Below are 24922 nucleotides of genomic sequence, written 5' to 3' on the forward strand. Positions count from 1 at the left end.
GTTTTTGGCCGGGGTTGGGTTCAAACCCGCCACCTCCAGTATATGGGGCCAGCGTTCCACCCCTTTGAGCCACAGGCACTGCCCACTCATGCCTTTTGTATGAATGGATAGTAGTACTTTATCAACAAGAATAATAACAATAAAACCAAAACCCAAGTACGAGATAATAACTCTTTGTGAAATACTTTCCCCATCCCTTTCACTAAAGATAGGTCAAGTGACAAGTGACATCAGTCAAGGTCTCCCCAGGAAAATGTTTTACACTCAGATAGTTCAAAAGACATTAGTGGGGAGAATTCTTACGTAGGTATTAGGAGAGTTTAGGACCAGCAAGAAAGGTAGAGGCAAGGTGTTCCCAGACTAGCTATAGAGGGCCATCACCATTCCTGAGCTGAAGGCACAAGAGGAAGAAATGCAAGCATTGGAGAACTTGTCGGAAACTACAACCCATAGGACACAGCCCCTTCCGTCAACTTGGCACTGTTTCAGGAAGGGTCCTGGGAAGAGTATATCCCAATCTCCCTGGTTCTCTATCCATTCTGGAGATTTTCTGGTGCCTCTCATTTGGCAAACCTAACTAGAAATCTGACAAGGGAGCCCATAGGATTGAAGTCCAGGGCAGAAAATGGGTTGGAGAAGGATTGGGAGTGATGCTTTCATGAAGCAAATGAAGGATATAGCAGCCAGTCAGCAGGAAACAACAGGGCAACACTTACTTCTTCATCCTGGTGGTTTCTTGGTTTGTTCTCTGCATATTTTTATTTCATTGTTTTATCTTCTCTTTTATTCTACTATGTACATCCCAACTTTTTGAAGGAAAGATAATGAAACAAATGCTAAAAATTCATATAGCTTCTTTTGAAAGTATGTGCACTTAGAAGGAATCAACAAGGGTGACCCAACATTTGCAACTCACTAGACTCTCCCTGCAGACTATCAGAAAGCCTGCAAAATGAAATACGCCTGGTGAGAAATGCCTTGAGCAGGGACTAATAAATCTTAGGATAGCAGATGGTGGAAACGGGAAGACCTGCTGATCTCGGATGGTGGAGAGTTTAATCCACTGGATAAATTGTTCTAAGAAGAACTCATCCTTGTGAAGATATATTATCCTTATGATGATCTCAAGGCCATTGTTCAAGGCAGTTATTGGCCGTGCAAATGCCAGTATCAAAAGGAAAATATATAAGAGGACTGAAGTTGGAGAAGGAAAGAGGTGATCATATAAAACACAGAGAGAGATGGAAAGGGCTGCACCTCTCCTGCAAGTCTTATCCGAGACATGGGATTCTGTGCTCTGATGCTAATGGCATCCCCCAACACCATATAGTTAAAAGAGAACTTCAGAGAACTTTCTTATATTAATTAATAACATATCCTGAGATAAATCATCTTAGAAACCAAAGAAAGTCTTTTCAGAGAATTACAGTGGCTTAAACAAAATTATATGTGTGTGTTTGTATATAAACTTCAGAGGACAGAGCTCATCACAATCTTATAGAGGAAATCTTTGCTTCAATTTGGTGAACAGCTTTTAATAAATAATCTAAAAATACACTTCATATTGGTTAGTCCCAAGGATGGGAAATGGAATATAAGTCAAATTAATTTTCTGGGTGACTCATGCAAAAGAAAGCTAAAGAAAACCATTTTTGCTTTTGGGAGAGTGGGTTGCTATTGACAAAAATCAGTGGAGAGACCTGTAACCATTGACCCGTCTATGTAAGTAAGCAGACTTCACTCTACCCATAAGGACACGGGCACGGTGGCCATAAAGTTCATGTACAATTTAGAATAGTTGTCTACTTTAAATTGCAGACAAACTTTATGGCCACCCTATATTTAGAATATGTACTTTGCCAAAACAAGATTTTTAACCTCATATTAAATTGAAAAAAAGTAGAGTAAATATTTAGATATCTTCAGTGAAAATACCCACCAAGGAAAATAGTCGGTGCTGTTTATGTAACTGGCTATTTTATGTGTATTCATAAAACTTGTTAGTCTCAATATGCGATATACGATGACCATGTTGTACTTTTCCACTTTGAGTCACCGTGTCCAGGGCCCTATCTTGGAGGCAGGTGTTTACCTAACTTGATAGTAGTCTCAATGCTGTATTCACTACGGGCCCCTCACTTCCAGATCACCACTGTGATTCATCTTGCATAGCATTCCTGTTCAACAGACCAGTAGGATGAGGGGTTAAAAATGGCAATTTTTATCCCTAGTTTCCAATCCCAGTTCTGTCATTCTTTAGCGTGCTATGTCCTAAGCGTGTATGGCAACTCATTTCAGCAATTTATGCCTTAGGATATTTTTCTGGAGATGGATTTATCTCTTTTTTACTACCACGGTAAGGATCTATGGATATAATATAGTAAAAATCTTAGTGAGAAAAATTGAAAATCTCTAAAATCTTTAGTTACCTTTCTGGGTAACTAGTGAGTAACTTTCTGGGTGACTCAAGCCAAAGAACCCTAAAGAAATCAATTTGGCTTTTAGGAGAATGGGTTACTGTTGACAACAGTGACGAGACCTATAATCATTGACTCAACTAAGTAAATAAGCAAACTTCATTCTATCCATACAGATACATGCAGCGTGGCCAGGACCCTCTCTATTTACTAGTTAACTTCATGATGATACTAATTTGCCTTTCATTGTTATTTTTCTAAATAATAACTTTTTTTTTAAACTTTGGAAGTAATACTTGTTCATTGAAGATAATCTTTAAGGTATGAAAACGTGAGGAAGAAAATGAAACTTCCATATTGATAGTCACCTACCCATGAATACATATATCGGATATACGTTTAGTCCCTTTTTCCCAGGCACACACATTCTCTCTCATGCAGAAATATGTTTCAATAGAAATAATATGATGTATTTAACATTAACACTACACTACAAGCATTTTCATGTATTAAAATTAATTTAAAAGGTTATTTTTAATAATGACATAATGGACCATTCTATCAATATACCCGAATTTAGTAACCCCTTTACTTTTAGAAATGCATTTTTAAAAATTTTCTTTTTCTTCCTTGTTCTTAGAAACAGGAATGTGATGAACATCAAAGAGAGAAAACAATCTTGTGGACATCTGTGATAAAGGAAGGGTGAATTTTTTTGAAGTAAACTTAGTGGGACAATACTTAAAAAATATTTCAGGGTTTTGAGGGAATGAAAAAAATTTATTTTGTAATGATTTTCACTATGCTTGCATTTGCATCAGATATTTGCAAAGATTTCAACCAATTATATATGTTTCCTTTGTTTTGTGTATTTTGCTAAATAATTTCACCAAAGATAAGACAAGTAGATAATATCACAGATTAGATATTGTATTGGGTTGAGGAGACATCAAGAAAGATAACATATATAGATATACACACATACAAGTATACAGAATATATGCATACACAGAATATACACACATAAGCGCTCATAAACTAAAACTCAGTAGGTACCAAGATCTGGGACATTACTGAAAACAAACAACAAATGTGGTTATGTCTCTTATCAGAAAACCTAACATTTTTGGTTGCCTTTCTGCCACAATGCAGGTGGGTTTAGTGGCAGGGGGGATAGAAAAGTATATGATCTGGTTGTCTGACAGTAGAACTATGGGCAATTGAACCTAACAGCTCAGCAAATATTTCCAAGGGCTAAGAGTAGTTCGTGTCAATATAGATATGGATCAACACGACTTCTCAGGCACAGCTGGAAAAGTGAAATTGTAAAGGCCAAAGGGATATAATTGTTCAACGTAAGGGGTAAGACCTCTTATATAGAGTTCTTTATGGCTCAAAAGATGAAAAAGGTACGTATTCTTTGCTTTAGCAATGCCTTTCCTGTTTACCCTGAAGAAGTTAATCGTATCTACAAGGAGACAAACATGAACATTCTCACTATATCACTAATTTCATTGTTTAAAAAAATTATACCACATAGGTGTTCTTCAAGAGAAAATGAATGAATATGTTCCTACCTGTGCGTAGTTTACAAATTGGATCACTTTATCAAATAATAAAAACCTTTATGTTAACTTCTAGTGGACGAGAGATAAAGGATAGGTATTTTTGCAAGTACTAAGTTGTTATGGGTATAGACCTATTTACTAAAAACAAAAATGTATGAGACTGATTTAGAAAAGTAACCTGGAGAAAAAGTTACCTTTAAATAGAAGGGAAGGGAGCAGCACCTGTGGCTTAAGGAGTAGGGCGCTGTCCCCATATGCTGGAGGTGGTGGGTTCAAACCCAGCCCTGGCCCAAAACTGCAAAATAAATAAATAAATAAATAAAAATAAAAATAAATAAATAGAAAGGAAGAGGACAAACAGGGAGGGCTAATAAAGGGGAGTAGAACTCTATGTTTATAATTTTAATACTTTTAGTATGATAGGAAAAGTGAAATAAATGTGGCAAAATATTCAAATTTGATAAAATCAATTCATGTATACATCTATATAGATGTGTTTTGTCACGATCACTCTTACTGTATATTTGAGCCATTTATTTATTTTGAAACAGGGTCTTGTCACGGTATGCTGCAGCTTTGAACTCCTGGGTTCAAGCAATCCTCCTGCCCCAGTCTCTGGAGTAGCTGGGAGTCCAAGCGTGTGCCACGATGCCTGGCTCATTTTTTAAGTTTTTTTTAGAGATGGGGGATCTCACGATTGCCTACACTGGTGTTGAACTCCAAGGCTCAGGTGATCCTCCTACCTCCGCTTCTATTGAAACAATGCTCGCATATCAGACAAATCAAACATTTGATTCTCTCCAGTTCTTCTCCACTTACCTAAATGCATGCCATCTGTCTTTCCCTGCCTTCCCCTTCATTTCTTTCTTTGCTCTATGCCTTTGAGGGGTCATCATTCAGGAAGATGTTTTTGTGTTGTCTTTATTTAATATTACGCTTGCCTGCTTTCCTGCCAGATCCTCGTAATCTGAAACTTTCTCCCCAAGTCTAAGCAATACTTTCTACTTTTCCTCCCCCAATCATCTCACTCTGTCTGAAAGGTTTCTCTAAATTTTCATCTTCCAGCCTGAGTTTCCCTCCCCCCAAACAGTCCTTGGGTTCCTTCTTGATATCACAGACCTCACTTATAAATAAGATATTTTGAAAAGGTCTAACTACCATATTTTGCCAGGTATAATGCTCACTTTTTTGCCTAAATTTTTGAGGGAAAAATACGGATGTGCATTATACATGGGTGGTACTAATTTTGTATCCACACAAATACTTTTACATTCTTTTATTTATGCTTATATTTTAAAAGCATAACTCCGGAGAGCAATAACAATATCCATATGCAAATTAGTACCCTGGGATATGGTAATTGTGCCCCCTCCTCAGCCACCCCCTCACTGGGCAGGCACTCTAACTTGCCCAGCTAATCTAGCTGCAGGGGCCTCTAACCTGCCCTGCTAATTGTTCTGAACATCACTGTCACACCATTTGGGAAGGGGTCCCACTGTTGACCATGATGTGGGGTTGGCCTCAGGACCCTGGGGAAAGGAGCCGGCAGTGGCTGCATGGTGGCTCTTTCTTTTTTCACAACGGGAGTGAGATGCAGAGGAGAAGATGCTGAAGGAGAAGCTGGGAGCAGGTGAGAGCGGTCCAGACGACCTGAACTGGCAGGTCCAGGCAGCCCCCATGAACTCTCTCCTTGCAGCTCACCTTTGTCCCCACATCCCTTTATTTCCAGTTTCCACCCAGGTGGCCTGGAAAGTGCAGGGGTCTACCGTCAGTAGCTCCAGACAGGCAGGGCTGGCACTGGCTCCTCACGCCAGCTTCCAGGGAAATAAGGGCTCTCAGTGGAGCAGCCAGGCCACCTTCTCCATGACGGGCATGGGTGGAATAGTAAATGAGAGGGTGTGGGGATGACGGCTGGCCAGGAGGAGACAGTTGGGAGAGGTCTGGTGCTCAGGTTGTCTGGACCACTCTCACCTGCTGCCTGGGCTTGCTCCCAGCTTCTCCGCAGTGACCAGCTCTGCTCCACACCTCCCGCCTCTCAGGAGAGGAGCTGCCCCTGCACGGCCACTCCCTTACTCCTTTAACAAAATAAAATGAAAGTTGTTTTTTTTTCCCTAAAAGTTTGGCCTAAAAAAGTGAGTGTGCATTATACACTACAAAATACAATATTTTCACTTTGCCCCTCCCGCCTAGAGCCAGAATGCATGCTCCACCCAGCACCTGCAATGATCTTTAAAGACATTACATTAAAATGCCTCTGTCCTCACTTCAAACACTGAGGTGACATTTCATTTCATCTAGCCTAAAATTCAAACTTCTTCCCATAGGCCATAGAGCTGTGCATTATCTGATCGCTCCCCCTCACTATTACTCCGTACAGTCTAGCCACATTCACCTTTCTGCTTTCTGGGCTTACCATGTATGTTTCCTCCCTCAGACTTTGCACTTTTTCTTTCCTCTGCCATTGTCACCTTCATCCTGAACTTCATATGAATCATAAACATCTCACTTCTCATAAGTATATCTTATCAAAAGTCACCTCCTCAGAGAGCCCTTGATTTATCACTTCAGGAATTTTGAGCTGTCTCCACCCCATCATCTTATATCCTCATGGTCTTTATCATAACTCCAAAGTTGTATTCCTATACTTGGAAATTGCTTATAGTCCCATTAGAATGTGAACTCCCTAAAAGAAGAGATCATACATATATATATTTAGATCACAACCATAGCCCAGTACTGACAAATGTCCCCCATGGAATAGATGCTTAATAAATATTTATTGAATGAATGCGCTTCATACCATCAGTGTGGCTGAGTATTACACAAATATATTTTCCTAGTTGATTCTTAGCAACTGTGTGTACCACAGCAGCTATTTGAAAGTTTTTCTGGCTTTTAAAACTTCCAGGCACAAATTTGCTCTACGTATTCTCAGGAATCACCGGGTTGTCTACTGGACTGAAAGCCTTGGGCCATTGTGTGCTTCTTCCTTCCCATTTAAATTGATGTTTTTTCTGTTTCTTCCTCCATCTTTACTAATTCCATTTCTTTGCAGGAAAACAACCATTCCCCCTCCCACTTTGCTAAGGTTAATCCCTCTATCTTCTGTATGATACTGTAAATGACATCTGCCTGTTCTCTTTGTTGGTAACGTTGCCTTCTTTTCTCAGCAGCAAATACGCTTCCATTAAGAATGTCCAAATAAAACAAAACCTATCAACGATTGCTAGGTTGTCTCCTTATCAAAACAAGTGTTGTTATGTCTTCCATTCACTAACAAATTTCTTAAGTGAATAATCTTTCTGGAGTGGATTCATTTCCTCTTTTCTCCTTCATTTCTCCTTCCTTTGACGTTTGGATCATCTCTGCCACATCCATTCCTTTGAACATCTGCTCCCAAGAATTACCAATTACTTGCATTCATCAAATCTACTGAATTCTTCTAAGAAATTATTCTGTATATTGGCCAATATACAGAAGAGATCCAAGAAGATCTCTGAGAAGAGATCCAAGAGCTGTAAACTATGCTTTCAGATTCCCTTGCCCATAAGGTTCTTGCCGATTTCTGCAAAAGAGGCCACAAGATGAGCTTTGGAAAGCTGAAATAAAGAAAAGCCATAGTTTTCATGAGAAAGCTGAGACGTGGGGTTCTGCTCCCATCTCGGGTTGGGTGGCCTTCTGAGAATCCCCCTCATCCTTGCTGCAAGCACTTGAAATGTTTATCTTTGCTTCAAGGAGGTCTGGACATCGGCTTAAAAATCGCTCGGCATATTTGCATCCCTCAAAAGATTGCAAAAGCCTCCAGTTTTCTGTCTTCCTCTTTACCACATGAGCCGTCTCATGCAGCTACATTTTTCCTGACTAAATTTTACACACACGATTGCCACCTTCTTAGAATTCTCTGAAATATTGGAGTGCTGATGCCTTTCTCTTGCCCCGAAAACTGTCTTCTCTGATGTCTAAGCCATTTCATACTCCTTTTTATCCCAGTTCTTGGTCTTCAATCCATTCCCCCCCCCACTAGCTCTTCCCTTTTCAGTTCCTCCTAAAAGGAAGAGGAGATGTTGCTGTACCGGGTTTTGCTGTACTCCGTCCCCTCTCCTTATTACTAGATGGGCATTTCCCTATTTATTGGATGTAATTCCATGGCATCACTTCTCAAAAATGTATACAAATACATCTCTAGGCCTTACCTACCTTCTGAATTCTAGTTTATCCCTGATACCTGCTAGCAAATATCTTTTTTTTACAGAAAGTCTCACTCTGCCACCCTCAGTAGAGTGCTGTGGCATCACAGCTCACAGCAACCTCCAGCTCTTGGGCTTAGGTGATTCTCTCGCTTCAGCCTCCCAAGTAGCTGGGACTACAGGTGCCCACCACAATGCCTGGTTATTTTTTGTTGCAGTTGGGCCGGGGCCGGGTTTAAACCCACCACCCTTGGTATATGGGGCCATTGCCTGACTCATTGAGTCACAGGCACTGCCCTCAAATATCTTTTTAAGCATGTTTCCTAGGCTTTTAAATTTTACAATATCCACCAAGGTGTCCATAGTCCTTCTGAGCTTGTTATGTTGATTAATGACATGTACATTCCCTAAGTTATTCAGGTTTTATACTGTTTATCTCCCAAATTTACTGTCTGGAAGCAATCTCCAATTTTCACTTTACACTTTCAGTGCATCTTGCATCTCTCTACTGCTTTATTTTCGTCTCATTGTACAATTTAACTTCCTTCCTATTTCCTGTCCCAACTTGTCTCCTTTCCTCCTATCCTGCCTTCCTACACAGCACTCTAATAGTTTTTTCGAAGTTCACTTCTGATCCTAGAAATACCAGGCTAAAAGTTTTCTAAAGCTATATATGAGGTCGGACAATTAAGTTCACAAACTCATCCTAGGAAAAGTGAAATATACCTCATTGCTGAATACCACTATGGTCACTAGATGGCCAAGGGAGTACTAGTTCAAAGGCCACTGTAGTGATATTATACTCCAAAGGCCACTGTAGTGATATTCAGCAAAGAGTTATATAGTCCTTTTTCTAGGATGATTTCACAAACTTAATTGTCTGACATCATATAAATGCAAAAAGCCCCCAGATTTCTTGCCTAAAATTAATGTTCTTTCTACGTTAAAGACCCAACTTCTTACTTATAATTCTCTTATAATATTCCCTACTTCTATATGCTCACTTATTTTAATCCATTTCTTTAACAGCAATGGGTTGTTTACCATTCTCCTAATACATGCTACTCCCGTGCTTAAAAATGTGCACAATCTAGTCTGGAATACAAATTTCTTTTTTTTGTCGTTCTGAATGGTAAACTCTTACTTCTAAAGTCAGTTGAAAGAAGTTTCTATTTAAAAACTTCTTAGATCTTCTTTTGGCTGGACCCCAAACTCAATGGATTTTTGTTCCTTTGGAGACAGTCCCATTCATGTCTTTAAACCTACGCATTTTCTTGCCTGTCTTTCTTACCAATTATAAGCCACAAACTTAGAACTGATTAACTTAAGCTATCTCCTTCAGCACCTGAAAGAGTGTCAAGGGGCATTTCATGCACCCCATAAACGTGGGTTGGTTTTAATTGAATTCCACCAAAATTCTAATTAACATCTACTGTAGGGGATAGTGATGGAGACACCATGGATATCTTCTTGGAGAACAACTGGTCACCTTCCAGGCTTTGATGCATACTTCCTAGATTACATCTGGATGAAAGCTGCCAAAGGAAAGCAGATGAAAGGGACGAAAGTCTTTCCTAAGTGGCAGAGCAGCAGAGGGAGGACAAATTTGTGCCCTCCAGCTTTGCTTATTGTGAGACAGATGCAAATGATAAGTGCACCAGCAACATCCCAAACAATGATCACCCAACCCTTGGAGAATGCTTTGTACCAACTTGATTTCTTTGGCTTGGAATTTAAATTAGGTAGGCAACAGGATTCTCTTTCTAAGCATGTAATGATAGGAATTATCCACAGTGTATATAGACACAGACGAATTTCTAGTTAGGAAACCAATTTTATATACATCGTTCCATTTAATTTTCACAATGTCCTTTGGAGGCTGCAAGGGCATGCTGTATATTTTTTATCATATTTTGATCAAGGGTGTGCTGTTGTTTTGTATGTTGTGGATTCTAGAGTCAAAAGGATGTCAATTTATTTCTGTTGTTGTTGCTTGTTTTTTGAGACAGAGTCTCACTCCATCACTCTGGTAAAGTGCCATGTCATCAGCCTAGCTCAGAACAACCTCAAACTCTTGGGCTCAAAAAATCCTCTTGCCTCAGCCTCTGAAGTAGCTGGGACTATTTAAGCACTAGCCACAATGCTTGGCAAGTTTTTCTATTTTTAGTAGAGATGGGGTCTTGCTGTTGCTCAGGCTCATCTCAAACTCCTGAACTCAAACGATTATCCTCCCTCGGCCTCCCAGAGTGATGGGCTTACAGGTGTGAGCCACTGTCCCCAGCCAAGGATGTAAATTTAAAGCTCATCTCAGCTATTTACTCATGTGGGTCTTCTTAGGCACAGTGAGGTACAATCTCACTTCTTTCTCCAGGAAATACATACTAACAATATTAGTTGCCTCTAGGGGTGTTGTGAGGATAAAATGAATAAAGATTGTCATCTAATTCATGTGGATACTCCTACATAGTGGAGGCCATTGGGGATAATGAGAAAAAGGACTTTGAGGAGAGAGCTAGTTTAAATCACGACTGTAATTGTAGAGACTTATGTAAATCACAGACCACTCTGAGCTCCGTCTTTTGTTATTTGAGAAAATGGGCTGGTCTTTGCTGTCAAGATTTGTATGAAGTTAAACGATGTAACAAACTTGGCAACCAGCAAGTTTGTTACATCATCTTAACCAGATAGTCAGCAAGATCTGGTGCAATGCTGCACCGGCAAGATTTGTCCAATAAGTGAATCTTATCCATCTTCCAATAATTTTCTTAGAATTTTTCATCTGTAAAATAGAGATAAAAACAAGCTTGCCTGTCTGTCTCGTGGGCTTTTCCCTGAGGTCAAATTAGACAAAGAGTACATATGTTTAATAAAATGTAAAAGTACTTAGATTACATCAGGTTCAGCTTTTGCTGCTTAACTATTAATACATACATCAGGAGATCTTGTTTCTGTCTCTGTGAAGTCTGTCTAAGTTTTGACCCCCGAGTGCTACTTCCATTGCCCCCGCGTTATACAAATCTTTGCCATCTTTCACTCTGGAAACTGTGTCCTCTGTGCTCGCAGAGGGTTTCATCTCTTCAGTGGGGATGAACCTTATGTCTCTGCCCAAGCCTCTGAAAGACTCCGCCTTTCATTCAAAGGAAGAAAGAGTTACAATGCAATTTTTTTGTTGTTGTTGTTAGAGTCTTAATATGTCACCCTCGGTTGAGTACTGTGGCATCACAGCTCACAGCAACCTTAAACTCTTGGGCATAAGTGATTCTCTTGCCTCAGCCTCCCAAGTAGCTGGGACTACAGGTGCCCACAACAGCACCCAGCTTTTGTTGTTGTTGTTGTTGTTGTTACAGTTGTCATTGTTGTTTTAGCTAGCCCAGCCCAGGTTCGACCCTACCAGCCTCAGTGCATGTGGCTGGTGCCGTACCCACCCAGCTACTGGTGCCACCCACAATGCAATATTTTGGATGATCTGCAGCACTTCCCCCACCAATCTATTATTTCACTATCTTTCTGATCCCACTGACTACGGTTTCCCCTACCCTACTCATTCCCTTTCTTGTATACATCTGCCTTTTTGCTTTTCTTCGCATATCTTAGGTAGACTTGGAGCTTTTATAACATCTACTTCTGCTAATTAGAACACTCTTCCCCAGATGTCAGCATGGCTAACCCCTTACCTCCTTCAAGTCTTTCCTTAAACATCACCATTTCAATGAAGACTATCTTGACTACACTATTTGAAATCGCAAATTCTTTTAGTCTCTTCCTTTATTTGTGATCCACATTTTTCTTTATCATATTTATAAATTTATTATAAATCACACATTTTTTTTGACACAGAGTCTCATTTTGTCACCCTTGGTAAAGTGTGACAACCTCAAACTCTTGGGCTCAAATGATTTTCTTGCCTTAGCCTTCCAAGTAGCTGGGACCTTATAGGCACCCGCCAAACACCCAACTATTTTTAGAGATAAGCTCTCGCTCTGGCTAAGCCTGGTCTTGAACCTGTGAGCCCAGGCTATCCACTCACCTCAGCCTCCCCAGTGCTAAGATCACAGGCGTGAGTCACCGCACCCAGCCCACAATTTATTTATTTGTAATGTTTGTGTTTTAGTGTCTGTCTCATTTCATTGGATGATAAGGTCCATCAGGGATCTAAATTTTGTTCACTGATGATTTCCAAGCTTCTACAATGCACCACCAATAAATGTGTGTTGAATTGAAATGAAGTGATAGAGACAGGGTGCCATCATTTTTAAATCACTTATCAGATCATTTTCAAAGGGGTCAGTACCTAGTACAGCATGACACACACATGAAGCAACGATCAGACATTAGCACTTGTATTTGTCACAGTCAGTTTTGGTGCACACACACGGAGCCTCTCCATCCTGTAATTGGATCTTCTGTATACGGTTGCATTGGTAATTCTCAAGGGAACAAGAAACAGAGCTGACTTTTCAGAGCTGTGATAGAAAATGCATTGTTCCATGGCTGACTGCACTTAATTTTCTTGTATAGGAGCTAATGCTTGGGTCTCACATGAAGGTGGAAAACATATGCCAGATAGTCATATGTCCTTGGGGAACTTTCCCCACAATTGCAAGCTAGTTTGCATTAAAGAGGCTAAATTATCAAACTCTAAACTGACAGAAATGTATTTTATATATATATATATATGTGTGTGTGTGTGTGTAAAAGTACAAAAAGATGCCTGATGCTCAATGTGAATTCAGTGTGTTGTTATACTGTAGTTTTAATAAATAATTAAAAAATAAGTATAAATTTAATAATACTTTGTAATTTGTAGTAATGGTAATTATTATGCCTGTGAAACACTTCTGACTTGAGGTCTGTGTAGTTTTTGCTGTATCAGATGTAGAGTCTACCTTGAGGTACTAAGAGCAAAGATCAATTTAAAATAAATGATTCTGACAGAGAAAATTAGGAGATTCTCTTCTTACCTCAAAACTCTTCAGTAGAGATTCTGGACTGAAAACGTCATCAGAAGCAGATAATGGAAAGAACCAGACAGAAGACGAAGACATCGACACCAGAAGACATTAAATGGAAGAGTCGATGATGAGGTACAGGAGCAGTGGCATTCTGTTGGGAGAAGCTTTATTTATAATTGTTTCTTTCCTGTCTGGCTTCCCTCCTCCTCTTCATTCTGAGTCAATCTCTCCTGTGTACGTATGTAAGTATGATCCGTGTGTATGTGTGCACATCTGTGTGTAGGGTTGGGTGTAGTGATGATAATCACGGTTGATGGTGATTTATGGAGTTGTGACACCATTTTCTTTACCAAGTCCATCTTGATTGCTTCCTCCACCATCCCTTCTCCCTTCTTTTCTTCTTTCTGTTTTCTAAGAGCCAGTCAGACTTTTCTTCATAGTGATGGTGAAAGGTGAACAACAGTGATAGACCAACACACTTTTTCTTTTTATCTCTCAAAACAAATAATTCCAGTGAATGATTTTTAGATATCTTTAGAGAAACAACTTATCTAAATTTCTTATATCTTCTTGGGCTAGAATCATTTCAGAAGAGCTAGTCACACATTACAGAAAAAATAAACAGCCTTTTTTTTTTCATTAGCAGTTCATGTCATAGAACCATAGGCCATCTTTAGAAATAACCTCAGGAAAACAGTTATCCTCTGAGCAGCCAGAGGTCATTTAGTTAGTTAGTTAAAACAATAACAGTAGGTGGAGGGGGCAATAAGATTGTCTCCTTGTAGACAGGTGGGTGCCACTGTTGATATGTTTGGGGGGACAGAACCCTGGAATTGCCTCAGCAAAACTAACAGCCCGTAGCACTGTGAATATGCTCCATGGGTCTTTGTAGAACGATGAGCTGAATACAGAGGTCAGCTTCACCATGGGACTTGCCTTACCACAAGCAAGAGACCTCTGATAATATGCATAAAAATATTGTCTCAATTATCTGAAGAGACTTTAGTTTTTTCATTTTTCTGCAACTGTTGTTAGCGAAAAAGAAAGAAAAAAATAGAAACAGACAAGACAGAGACTGAGAACAAATACAAGCGTGCCCTTAGTCAAGGAAGATTCCAATTGGACATTTTGATTAAAGGTGTAATAAACACACAGTGGAATCCATATATTGGATAACTCTCAAATCTATGACCAAAAGTTCAAGTGACTGTAGGGTATGTATTTATGAAGTAATATAGCAAAGCTTTGCTAAATGTCATCTTTCCTGACTAGAAGGAGCAGCATTCTCACTGCATGGCACTTTAAAGAAGATGCAGAAGAGGAACAGAAAACTGGGTTGCATGTTAGATGCTTTGATTGTCAAAATGGGAAAACTGAGATGAGTTTTCCCACATCCGTATGTGAAAAAAAAATTTCTAAGAATAAGATTTTGATGGATTATGGAAAAACTTGTTATACATCCACTGCAGCCAGGTATTCTCCAACTTTTCTCAGCAGGATAGGTAAGCCATGTGGATTTAAAATTTAAGGTGATGGTTCAAATAAATGGAGTCACGACAAATCCACATTTCAAAGCGTAAGTAAAAGAACATCAATATATAATTCGAAATGCAAAGCACAATGAATTACTCTTAATGTACTCTGTACATTTGCAAAATCTCAATAGAACAGAGGGCAACATCTCCTAATAAATAAGATAGGACTTCACAAATCTAATGGAAAATTACTTCTCAAGAGTGTCACTACAAATTCTTACCTCATCTAGAGGATCTATTTTAGTGAAGAGCAGGAACTCAGTTCTATGGCTTATTTAGAAATTCTAAGAATTCTAAAGAATTTAATATTTATTATACTGTACTTTTCTGTATATGTGAAGTAACTTTACTAAGATTTTATTAAGGCAAGTGACATCTAGGGAAATAACAGTTTGATTTTGAGAAAATCATGGAAGAGTTCATGATCAGATGTCACAACTCAATTACCCCATCAGTATATCTCTTACAGATCATCCCTGCTCTTTCACACAAACACACATTTTTCTTCACTTTAACTATAGCACATTTATAAAGCATTCAATCTAAACAGTAATTCATAGAGAGCTTGACAATGAGGTCAAGATTAAGATCACAACTTGTTTTCAGTCTAGAACAGCATAATTAATTCTCTTCCACGGTCACTTAAACTGCCACTTCTTTTCACTTCTGATAGTTTCTGAGTACCTCCTATATCCTAAGTATGCTGCATGGTTTATATTCATTATTATTAAATGCTATTACATTTCTTTGTTGAGAGTAATCTAACCTAAGTTTTTCAAGTAATGAAATTAAATCTCTAAAACTAAATACTCAATATTTTTAGCAAATAGCAAGCTAAACAAGAATTTGAACAAGTATTTGAACTGTCCTTTATCATAAAGCCGATAGTCTTAATATTGCACTAGATCAGTGGTTCTCAACCTTCCTAAAGCCTCCTAATGCTGCAAACCTTTAATACAGTTTCTCATGTTGAGGTGACCCAACCATAAAATTATTTTTGTTGCTACTTCATAACTATAATTTTACTACTGTTATGAATCGTAATGTAAATATCTGATTTGCAGGATGTATTTTCATTGTTACAAAAGGGTCACAACCCACAGGTTGAGAACCACTGGACTAGATCATCCAATACCAACAAAAAAACTGTTAGTCATGGAAGCAAAATTATATAAAATTTATGAGTAAATAAGAAATTACTTTTTACATGTCTTCAAGAAATAAAATAAAATTAATTTTGGCTATAGATTGTGGTTCAAGTAAGTGGACAGAGAATATAGGGTTCTTTTTTGCCTCCTGAGACACCATTTAAATAGCCCTAAATGTGTAGATAGATAGATAGCTAAGAGAACAAAAGAGGTAAGCACTGTCAGATAAAAGAGTCTAACAAATTCTTTGAAAACACAGTTTAGCTAAATAAAAATTTACTAAACCCAGATTTGTTTATGATTAATCTTCAGAATTTAGAACAGTTCTTATAGCACTATAGATAATAAATATGTGTTTTTTGATTGGTCAAGAAATAAAGATATGATCTGGGGGCTTAGAAAACTTACAGATGTGGACTAAAGCTAAGGTGACCAGATTTTAACATTGGTAAAGTGGGACGCCATTGACTGGGGGTGGGGGAGGAGTTTCTTAATTAAAAATTTGGTCTATATGGAGCAACAAAAATTTTCATAGAATGCAAAAATAGTATTGTAATATTTTTTTAAATTTCAACATAAGTACAGTTTACAAATATAATACATTAAAAATTATGTATAGTATTATTTTATTCTTTGGCATATTCTTGTCAAATTCTAACAACTGATCAACAATGCGAATTTTGATAAGCAGTTCTCAATAATTAGTTCTCAACAATTATTTGTTATTATTAAAATTTAACATTATAAAATTAACAAAAACAATATAAAACTCATATCCTGGTGAAATAGCCACATGCCAGCCAAAAACCATATATTTCCTTCCTGTTCTCCTGCTGTTCCCTAGCTTGTCATGCACTCTTTCTAAAAATTGGGACTTTTTTAAAACACCGCGGGATGCAGGACAAATTGTTAAAAATTGGTACTATCCCGCCAAAAGCAGGATGTCTGGTCACCTTAAAAGCAGATATTGTGCTGATTTGTCTTGTGAGCCAAGAGGTCCCAGGATGACAGTCAGGGAGTGGAGGGGGCTAAAGTAAGATGGACATGTGAACATCAGAAGCAAAGTCTGTGTGTGGATAGTATTGGAGTGCCCTCTCCAGCTTCAACACTCTAAACTTATTTTAGCAAGAGTCTATACTTTACCATTGCAAGACAAAATCAAAGATTTCCCCTCTCAAGAAATTGACCAACCAACTTTTTGGGGAAGTCTAGGTCTGCAGTGATTGAAATCGAAACTTCAGACTAAAGTCCTAGTCCAAACAGACTTAATAGAGAGAGAAGTTTAAAAAAAAAAATGAAAGAATATGAGACACAGGTGATTAATTAAGCATATCTGTCTAATAAGACTTCCTCAGAGAAAGAACAAAAATAAATAAGGGGGTGAGACAATAATCAAAGTGATAAGAAGAGGACATTTCGCAGATATAATGACAAATGCTAGTTTTATATTGAAAACATCCATCAAATCCCAAATCAGATGAATGGAGAAATACTTGAAGAAACATCAGAATAGGAAAAAGAAGAAGAAGGAGAAGGAAAGATCCTGAAATCTTCAAGAGAGAAAGAAATCATACAAAAGAATAATGAGAGCTTCAGTTTTCTTCTCAGCAAGTGGGGATATTAGAAGAAAATAATAAAAAAAATAAAAAAATAAAATAAAAAAAGAAGAAAATAATGACACGGCTTCAAAGTTCTGAGGACATAACATTTTGAATCTAGAAATCTGTACTAAGTTAGATGATCAATCAAGGTTGATAACAAGGCCAATGTTTTCAGACATGCAAAGACATAGTTTTAAATTTAATAGATATTTATTGAATTACTACTATGTTCCAGGGATTCTTATAGAGACTGAAAATAGAGTGGTTAAGTTTGGTAACGTTCAGCTATATGAATCATATGTTCCAGAGGTAAGAAACAGAGGAAGTAACAGTGATAGATAAAATATAAAACACCTCCCTCATCTCTTATCCTGGATTATTGTTCTCTATTAATGAAAATATTAATCCCTATGTCTTGTCCTCAAATCATCTTACCATTCTGGTTTAATTTATAACTATCTAATACCAGACAACCAAATCTTCTCTTCTTCTCTGACAGCATATATTTGTTCTCTCTCTTTGTTCTTCTCATTTGCTTCTTTTTTTGTGTTCAATTTCTCTGACTCTGTGATAGATGAAGTACTATCAGGTCTCTTTTTATTTCGTCTCTCATTGTGTATAACATTAAATAGTGGTGGTAGCCCTTTGCTACCATTCTCTGGAACGAGTCATAGGGTAACAACCTACTTGTAAATAAGCCAATTTGGATTAACATTTCTCTCGCTGAATTTAATTTGTTGCTGCAACTACAAGGACTTTCTTTAACTCCTGTTTCATCTTTCCCATAATTTGTAGTCTATTATCTTCTTTTTAAAGATCAGTTCCTTTTTCTAAATCCTCATCGTAATTCTCTCCCAGTTAAGGGTCTGTTTGCTATTTTGGGCAGTGCTTTCCTTTCTGCTCCCTGCTGGGATTCATAATTATTACTTGGCAGATGAATCCTGGCATGCCTAATCATTGCTCTGAACTTTCCATAAGTCCAATTAGCAAACAGCAGTAGTGCAGGGACTGCTTCTCAAGCAAACCTTAGAGCTGCCCTCTGCTAGTTTTCAAATTTGCTGTGAGCTCACTATAATTATAGTTTTTCATAATTATAAGTCATTTGTGTCCATGGAAATTTTAATCATGATATTATATTATCCTTATGCCTTTGAACATAGATGAGGCCAGTGCATGTTACGGAGCACTGACCTAGCTCAGTAAATATTTGCCAGAGATTAATTGGTGCAATTCTTAATATTCCAAGCAAAACATCTTTGATTCAAGGAAGACAGAAACAGCAAAGGGCTAAAACGTACAAAAGTCTTTCAAAATAATATCATAATATGAAATAACTTACTAAATGAAGAGCACAACAATGAAAGGTTATTGGAACTATTTTTCTATTCCCTATATCACTTTGCTATCACTTTATTAAAAGTTATATTTTAATAATAACAATCCTACATGATATGTTTTTCTCAAATAATCCTGAGGATATTTGAGATATGTATGGGAAACTTGAGGGTTTTTTTTTAAGGAATAGTTTAATTTGGGGCGGGCAGGGTATATTCTTTACTCTTTTAATGCTCTTCTAGAGATACAATTTGTGTTATGGTATAAAGTCATAGACAAGAAGGTGGAGAGACCCACATGGACATTGACAGCTGGGCATTTAACTGTTGGAAAAATTACTGATATAAGTCAGCCTCAGATACCCAGCATTAAGGATAATAATGTCTTCCTTGCAGAGCTTATATGAGGATTGAAGGCGATGTGAATAAAGCTCAATGATATCATGAAATAGTAAGTAGTATTTTATTGTTAGAGGCTTATTGTTAGAAATAAGAAAAGGAGCATGAATATTAAGGTTTTGAATTATTTGTCTTTTACTTGACAATAATAAGACTTTCAAAGATTACAAACTGTGAATTGATATTTCTAGGAAAGTAATATAATATTTCACTGTCATCCATGAAAACTTACTGTTCTAAACTGGGGATTAACTTTACTTAAACTTTCACAAAGATGAAAACATTTAATAGTAATTTTTGGCATTTAACAATTCTTCATTTTAAAAGAGATTGATAGATATTCAGTGTGATCCAAATCAAAATCTCAGCGAGTTATAATGTGAATATTGGTAAACTGATTCCAAAGTTTGTATGAAGATACAAAAAAATCTATAGTAGCTGAAAAACAAAATTGAAGCACTGGCACTATCTGACTTTAAGACTTACTATGACGGTACAGCAACCAAGCCAATGTGATACTAGCAAAAGAATAGAAAAATGAATCAACGAAGCAGAATATAAAATTCAGAAATTGACCCACATGAATACAGTTAAGTGATCTTCACAAAGGAGCAAAGACAATACAATGGAGAAAATATGGTATTTCCAACAAACGATACTAACACAGATAGACATTCACACACACACACAAAAGAAGTATAGACACAGACCTTACACCAGGGGTCCTCAAACTTTTTTTTTCTTTTTTGAGACAGAGCCTCAAGCTGTCCCCCTGGGTAGAGTGCCATGGCATCACAGCTCACAGCAACCTCCAACTCCTAGGCTCAAGCAAGTTTCCTGCCTCAGCCTCCCGAGTAGCTGGGACCACAGGCGCCCGCCACAACGCCTGGCTATTTTTTGGTTGCAGCCGTCATTGTTGTTTGGTGGGCCCGGGTTGGATTCAAACCTGCCACCTTGGATGTACATGGCTGGCGCCTTAGCCACTTGAGCCACAGGCACTGAGCCGGGTCCTCAAACTTTTAAAACAGGGGGCCAGTTCACTGTCACAGAGTGTTGGAGGGCCGGACCATGGGCCCCACCCTGAGTCAGCTGCTAAGCAGGACAGGCAGTGGCAGCAAAAACACCTGGCAGGGTGGATAAATGTCCTAGGCAAGCTGCATGTGGCCCACGGGTCATAGTTTGAGGATGCCTGATATACCCTTCACAAAAATCAACACAAAATAGGTCATTGATTTAATGTAAAATGCAAAACTAGTAAGCCTGGGCATGGTGGCTCAGGCCTGTAATTATAGCACTCTGAGAGGACAAAATGGGTGGATTCCTGGAGCTCAGGAGTTCAAGACAAGCCTAAGCAAAGGAAAGATCCGGTCTCTATTAATAAAAGAAAAAGTAGCCAGGCATAGTGGTAAGCACCTATATTCCTAGATACTCTGAATACTGAGGCAAGAGGATCTCTTAAGCTCAAGAGACTGAAGTTGCTGTGAGCTATGATGACACCACAGTACACCCCAGGGCACAGAGTAACACTTGGCCTCAAATAAATAAATAAATCTAAAATTATAAAACACCTAGAAAATAACAGGAAAAAAAGCTAGTGTTTGGGTTTGGTGATTACCTTTTATATACAATAAGAAAGTCATGTTTCATGGAAGAAGTAATTGGTAAGCTGGACTTCATTAACATTAAAATTGTCTGCCCTGAGAATGCCACTGTAAAGAGAATAAAAACAAAACAAAACAAAACAAAAAAAAAACACATGCCTCAGGAAGGGAGAAAATATGTGCAAAAGACATCTCCAATAAACAGGAGTTATTCAAAACATATGAAGAAATTTTAAATCTCAAAAATAAGAAAATTAATAGCCAATTAAATAATGGTCAAAAGATATGAATGGTCAACTCATTGAAGAAGACAGACACAGGAAGTCTATGAACCCCTTTTGGTTTCCCCTTTCCACTGCTGGAGATACTGTTGCCCTTCTTTCCCTTCTTTCTTTCTTTCTCTCTCAATAAACTCTGTCCCTTTGCTTGTCTTTGTGGTCCATGGTTTCATTCCTCAAACTCTGAGATCAAAAGAACCCAGAAGAGAGAAATTTCAGCAACAATACTACTATTTAATATGTAGTCACCTTCTCCCCAAAGAGAAACTATTCCTTCAACTAAAAGTTGCTCATTTTGGAAAGTATACTAACTTTTATGGTGATAGAATACCATTTATTGACTTGAAAAAAGTTATTTAGTTAAAGAAGCTCACAGATCTTATTTATAACCCTTAATGGGTTTTAATGTGTGTTTTTTTTTTTATGTTATAGTTTATTTCTTATACCATATATCTGGTTTTAAATACAGGAGTAATATTTGGTGACCGATAGGGCCTTGGTGATTTTTACATTGATAGTTAGAATGAATGTGCACCATGCTTTCATGAGGGAAGTTGGACAATTGGAAGGCTGGGAACAGCAAAGTTGACCCTGATTACAGTAGTCTCTGCCACCCTCCTCAGAGGTGCATGAAATTGTAGAATACATTAGTGATAAGGCCAAATGTCCTTAGAATCTTCCAGATTATTCACAGTCAGCATTCATCCTTAGCATACCTTTTTCCAAGTCAGCCAATGGGTGACTCTGAGAGGACAAGATGGGTGGATACCTGGAGCTCAGGAGTTCAAGACAAGCTTAAGCAAAAGCAAGATCCTGTCTCTATTAATGTCAATTCCCACCGAGAACAAATTAATCCCTGTGGATCATGGGATGTGGGGCCCACCAGCCTACCTAATTTCATGTACTGCAAATGAGGTCATTAAGTGCTATCAATGGAAAAAAAGCCATACTCTGTAAAGCAATTTAAGGTTTATTCTGAGTCAAATGTGACAATCATAACCAGAGCCACACCCAAGAAACCCTGAGAAAGTAGGCTCACTGTGATGGGCTTTGAGATTGGTTTTATACATTTCAAGGGGACAGAAATTACAGGTAAAGTCACAAATGAGTATGTGGAAGGCATACATTGGTTTGGCTCCAAAGGTGAGACATCTCAAATTGGGGAGCTTACAGATTATAGGTGGGTTTAAAAATACTTCAGTTGACAATCAGTTGAAAAAGTTAGACTTTTTCTAGGCCTAGAGTTAGTGTAAAGGAATGCTAAGATAAGGGTCTGTTAACTGGAGACAAACTATAGATGTATGCCCTGACCCGAGTGGTTTATTATGTATACTGAAGACCTACAGGTAGGACCTTATGACTGTCACAAAGGACATCTCTAAGGAGGGAGAGGGATGTGGTAAAGAATGCCTGATCTCTCTTTCACGGCTCGCAATTTAGTTTTAGGAAATCTTCTTGGCCAAGAGGGGGTCTAGTCAGTCAGCCACTGAGTAGGGAGAGCCTTAAGATTTCATGTTAGTTCACAGTGCTGGAAAGGTGTAAAATTAAATTAAAACCTGGAATTCTGACCCAGCCTGGTCCTGAGACATTGTTTAATTGTGGAAAAGAATGTTTCCTCATTTAGGAAAGGCCTCTTGACCTTCTTGAGATTTGTTATAAGCATTGAAAGAAACACCGAATCTTTACATTTTTTTAAGCTATCAAGCGTTATCCAAGGATAGAATTTTTTGTTTGTTTGTTTGTTTGTTGTAATTGTCCATGAGTACAGTAAATAGACCTAAACATAGAACAGATGTGGACAATTAAAAGGGAAGAGAGAGTCTGGTGCTGAGCCTTGGCCTAGAAGCCTAGCAATACACAGGTAACGCACTATGATCTTCAATTTCCTTCCTATAAGTATTCCCAAATTTATATTAGTCCTTTACTGAGAAGTGGGCCAGAATGTAGAAAGGGAATCAAAATCAAGAAAATGCTTTTTGACACATTGTCTTGCTGTCTTCAACCAACATTTCTTAATTGTTTACCAGGCAACATTTTAAGTAGCTGATAGGTCCCTTCTATTATAATTAATCCCAAACTCTTTATAAAGCAGAGTGTTTGGGAGGAAAATTAAATAGTGGACAACTTTCTAAGGTTAATTGCCAACTACTGAGGATACTCTCAGAAAAAAAGGTTTAAAAAGCAATCCATTTCTCATTTATGGAGCTGTTTGAACATAGCTCTGTCAGGTCAGGATCTGTTGACCAAAATTCAGGGTATTTTCTGAAGATAGGAACAATGGCAGCTACCCCGCAGAGAAGACCTCAAGAGAAATGTCACATTTGGAAGGAAAAAAATCAGTTGTGTTTTTTCATTCTCTTGATTGCTGTGGGTCTGGCTGTGTGGCAAGTTGGAAGAGACAAAGTTGCTTTTGAATATATATCTAATATTATTCCCCAATAATCCACATTCTAAATGTCTTAAATGACCCTAGTTATAATTTTTTTTGAATTTTATGTTTTGAATCAGTTGTGTCAACCACTATTAACATTTCCTTTTGTTTCTTTCTGGTAATGTTCTCTGAATATATGGAAGCAAGAATTATTTCTACTCTTTAGTACTTTTTTATGCTTGTTTTATTTTATAAACATATACTTCCTAAAAACCTCATTCCACAAATTCAGATTTTCAAAAATATAGCTTTATCTGTTTGTATTTCCTCTTATGTCTTATTTTTAGAATATCCTTTCTGCTTGTGGTGGAAAGAAAATCTCGATAAACATAGAAAATCCCCCTTTGTCCATGAATTGGCATCATCGCAGTGTAGAAAGTAGGCAGTGCTCTCTTTGAGGTGTGGGGAGGGAGCAGCCTCTGTGCTTTTGTCTGAGTACTCACCCTGTGAGACAGATCATCTCCATAGGTCCTGCTAAGCCACGTCTCTTTGTTGTTTGCCAGGTCTCTTTGAGTCTGGTTCCATGTATTTCCTGAGGGCACAAGAAGTATTTCTTTACTTCAGTACACTACTCTGGTGGGATCAGAGCTTGCTCCCTGAGGCTATCCACCATACTTTTCCTTTCTGTGCTGTCCCTGAACTCACCAGAGATAGTTCTATTAATCCTGGACCCTTCTGGGACTCACAGAGGTTTGCCTCAGAAATGCGTGTCTGGGTGTATTGTACCATCATTCTCTCTGCTGTTCCTTTGTCATTCTACATGAGCAACATGGTGGTGGGATGGAGTGGATGAGGCTTTGCTGTTTTTTTCTGGTTTTACCTGGAAACAGAGACTCCAGTGTCTCTCTTCTTGGTTAATTCCAGGTATCTCAAGGTTTTGTTGTTCTAGGACTGATGGGCCACCAGTAGAGAAGCAATATAGCCTTTCTAACTCTAAATATTTGCATCTGTTCTTATTTTCATTGCTTTTGGGAAGGAGGCCATAGTTCTTGGCATTTGAATTGATGGTTCTTTGTGTTTTCCTTTCCCTGGGACTACAAGACAGAATGCTGAACAGTCTAAACTGGGGGAGGACAGCAAAATAGGAAATGTGAAGACAAGGGGGAAAGCATGAGTAAATATAACAAAATAATATGTGTCTGCAACTCTATATTGAAAATCTTTTCATAGACACACTATTTTTAAGCAATGGATAGCACAACATTATTTGTATAATGTTATATTTTAGGTATCAACAATTTTTTAATGAAAAGTGTCTTTGATTTTGTTTTTACTATTACCAATAATGCTATAAGAAACATCCATGGCTCGGCGCCTGGGGCACAAGTGGCTAAGGTATCAGCCACATACACCTAAGGTGGCGGGTTTGAATCCAGCCCGGGCCCGCCAAACAACAATGATGGCTACAGCAACAAGAAAAAAATAGCCAGGCATTGTGGCAGGCGCCTGTGGTCCCAGCTGCTTGGGAGGC

Source organism: Otolemur garnettii, unplaced genomic scaffold (genome assembly GCF_000181295.1).
Source record: "Otolemur garnettii isolate 467f Iridium unplaced genomic scaffold, OtoGar3 scaffold00020, whole genome shotgun sequence".
Lineage (NCBI taxonomy): Eukaryota > Metazoa > Chordata > Mammalia > Primates > Galagidae > Otolemur > Otolemur garnettii.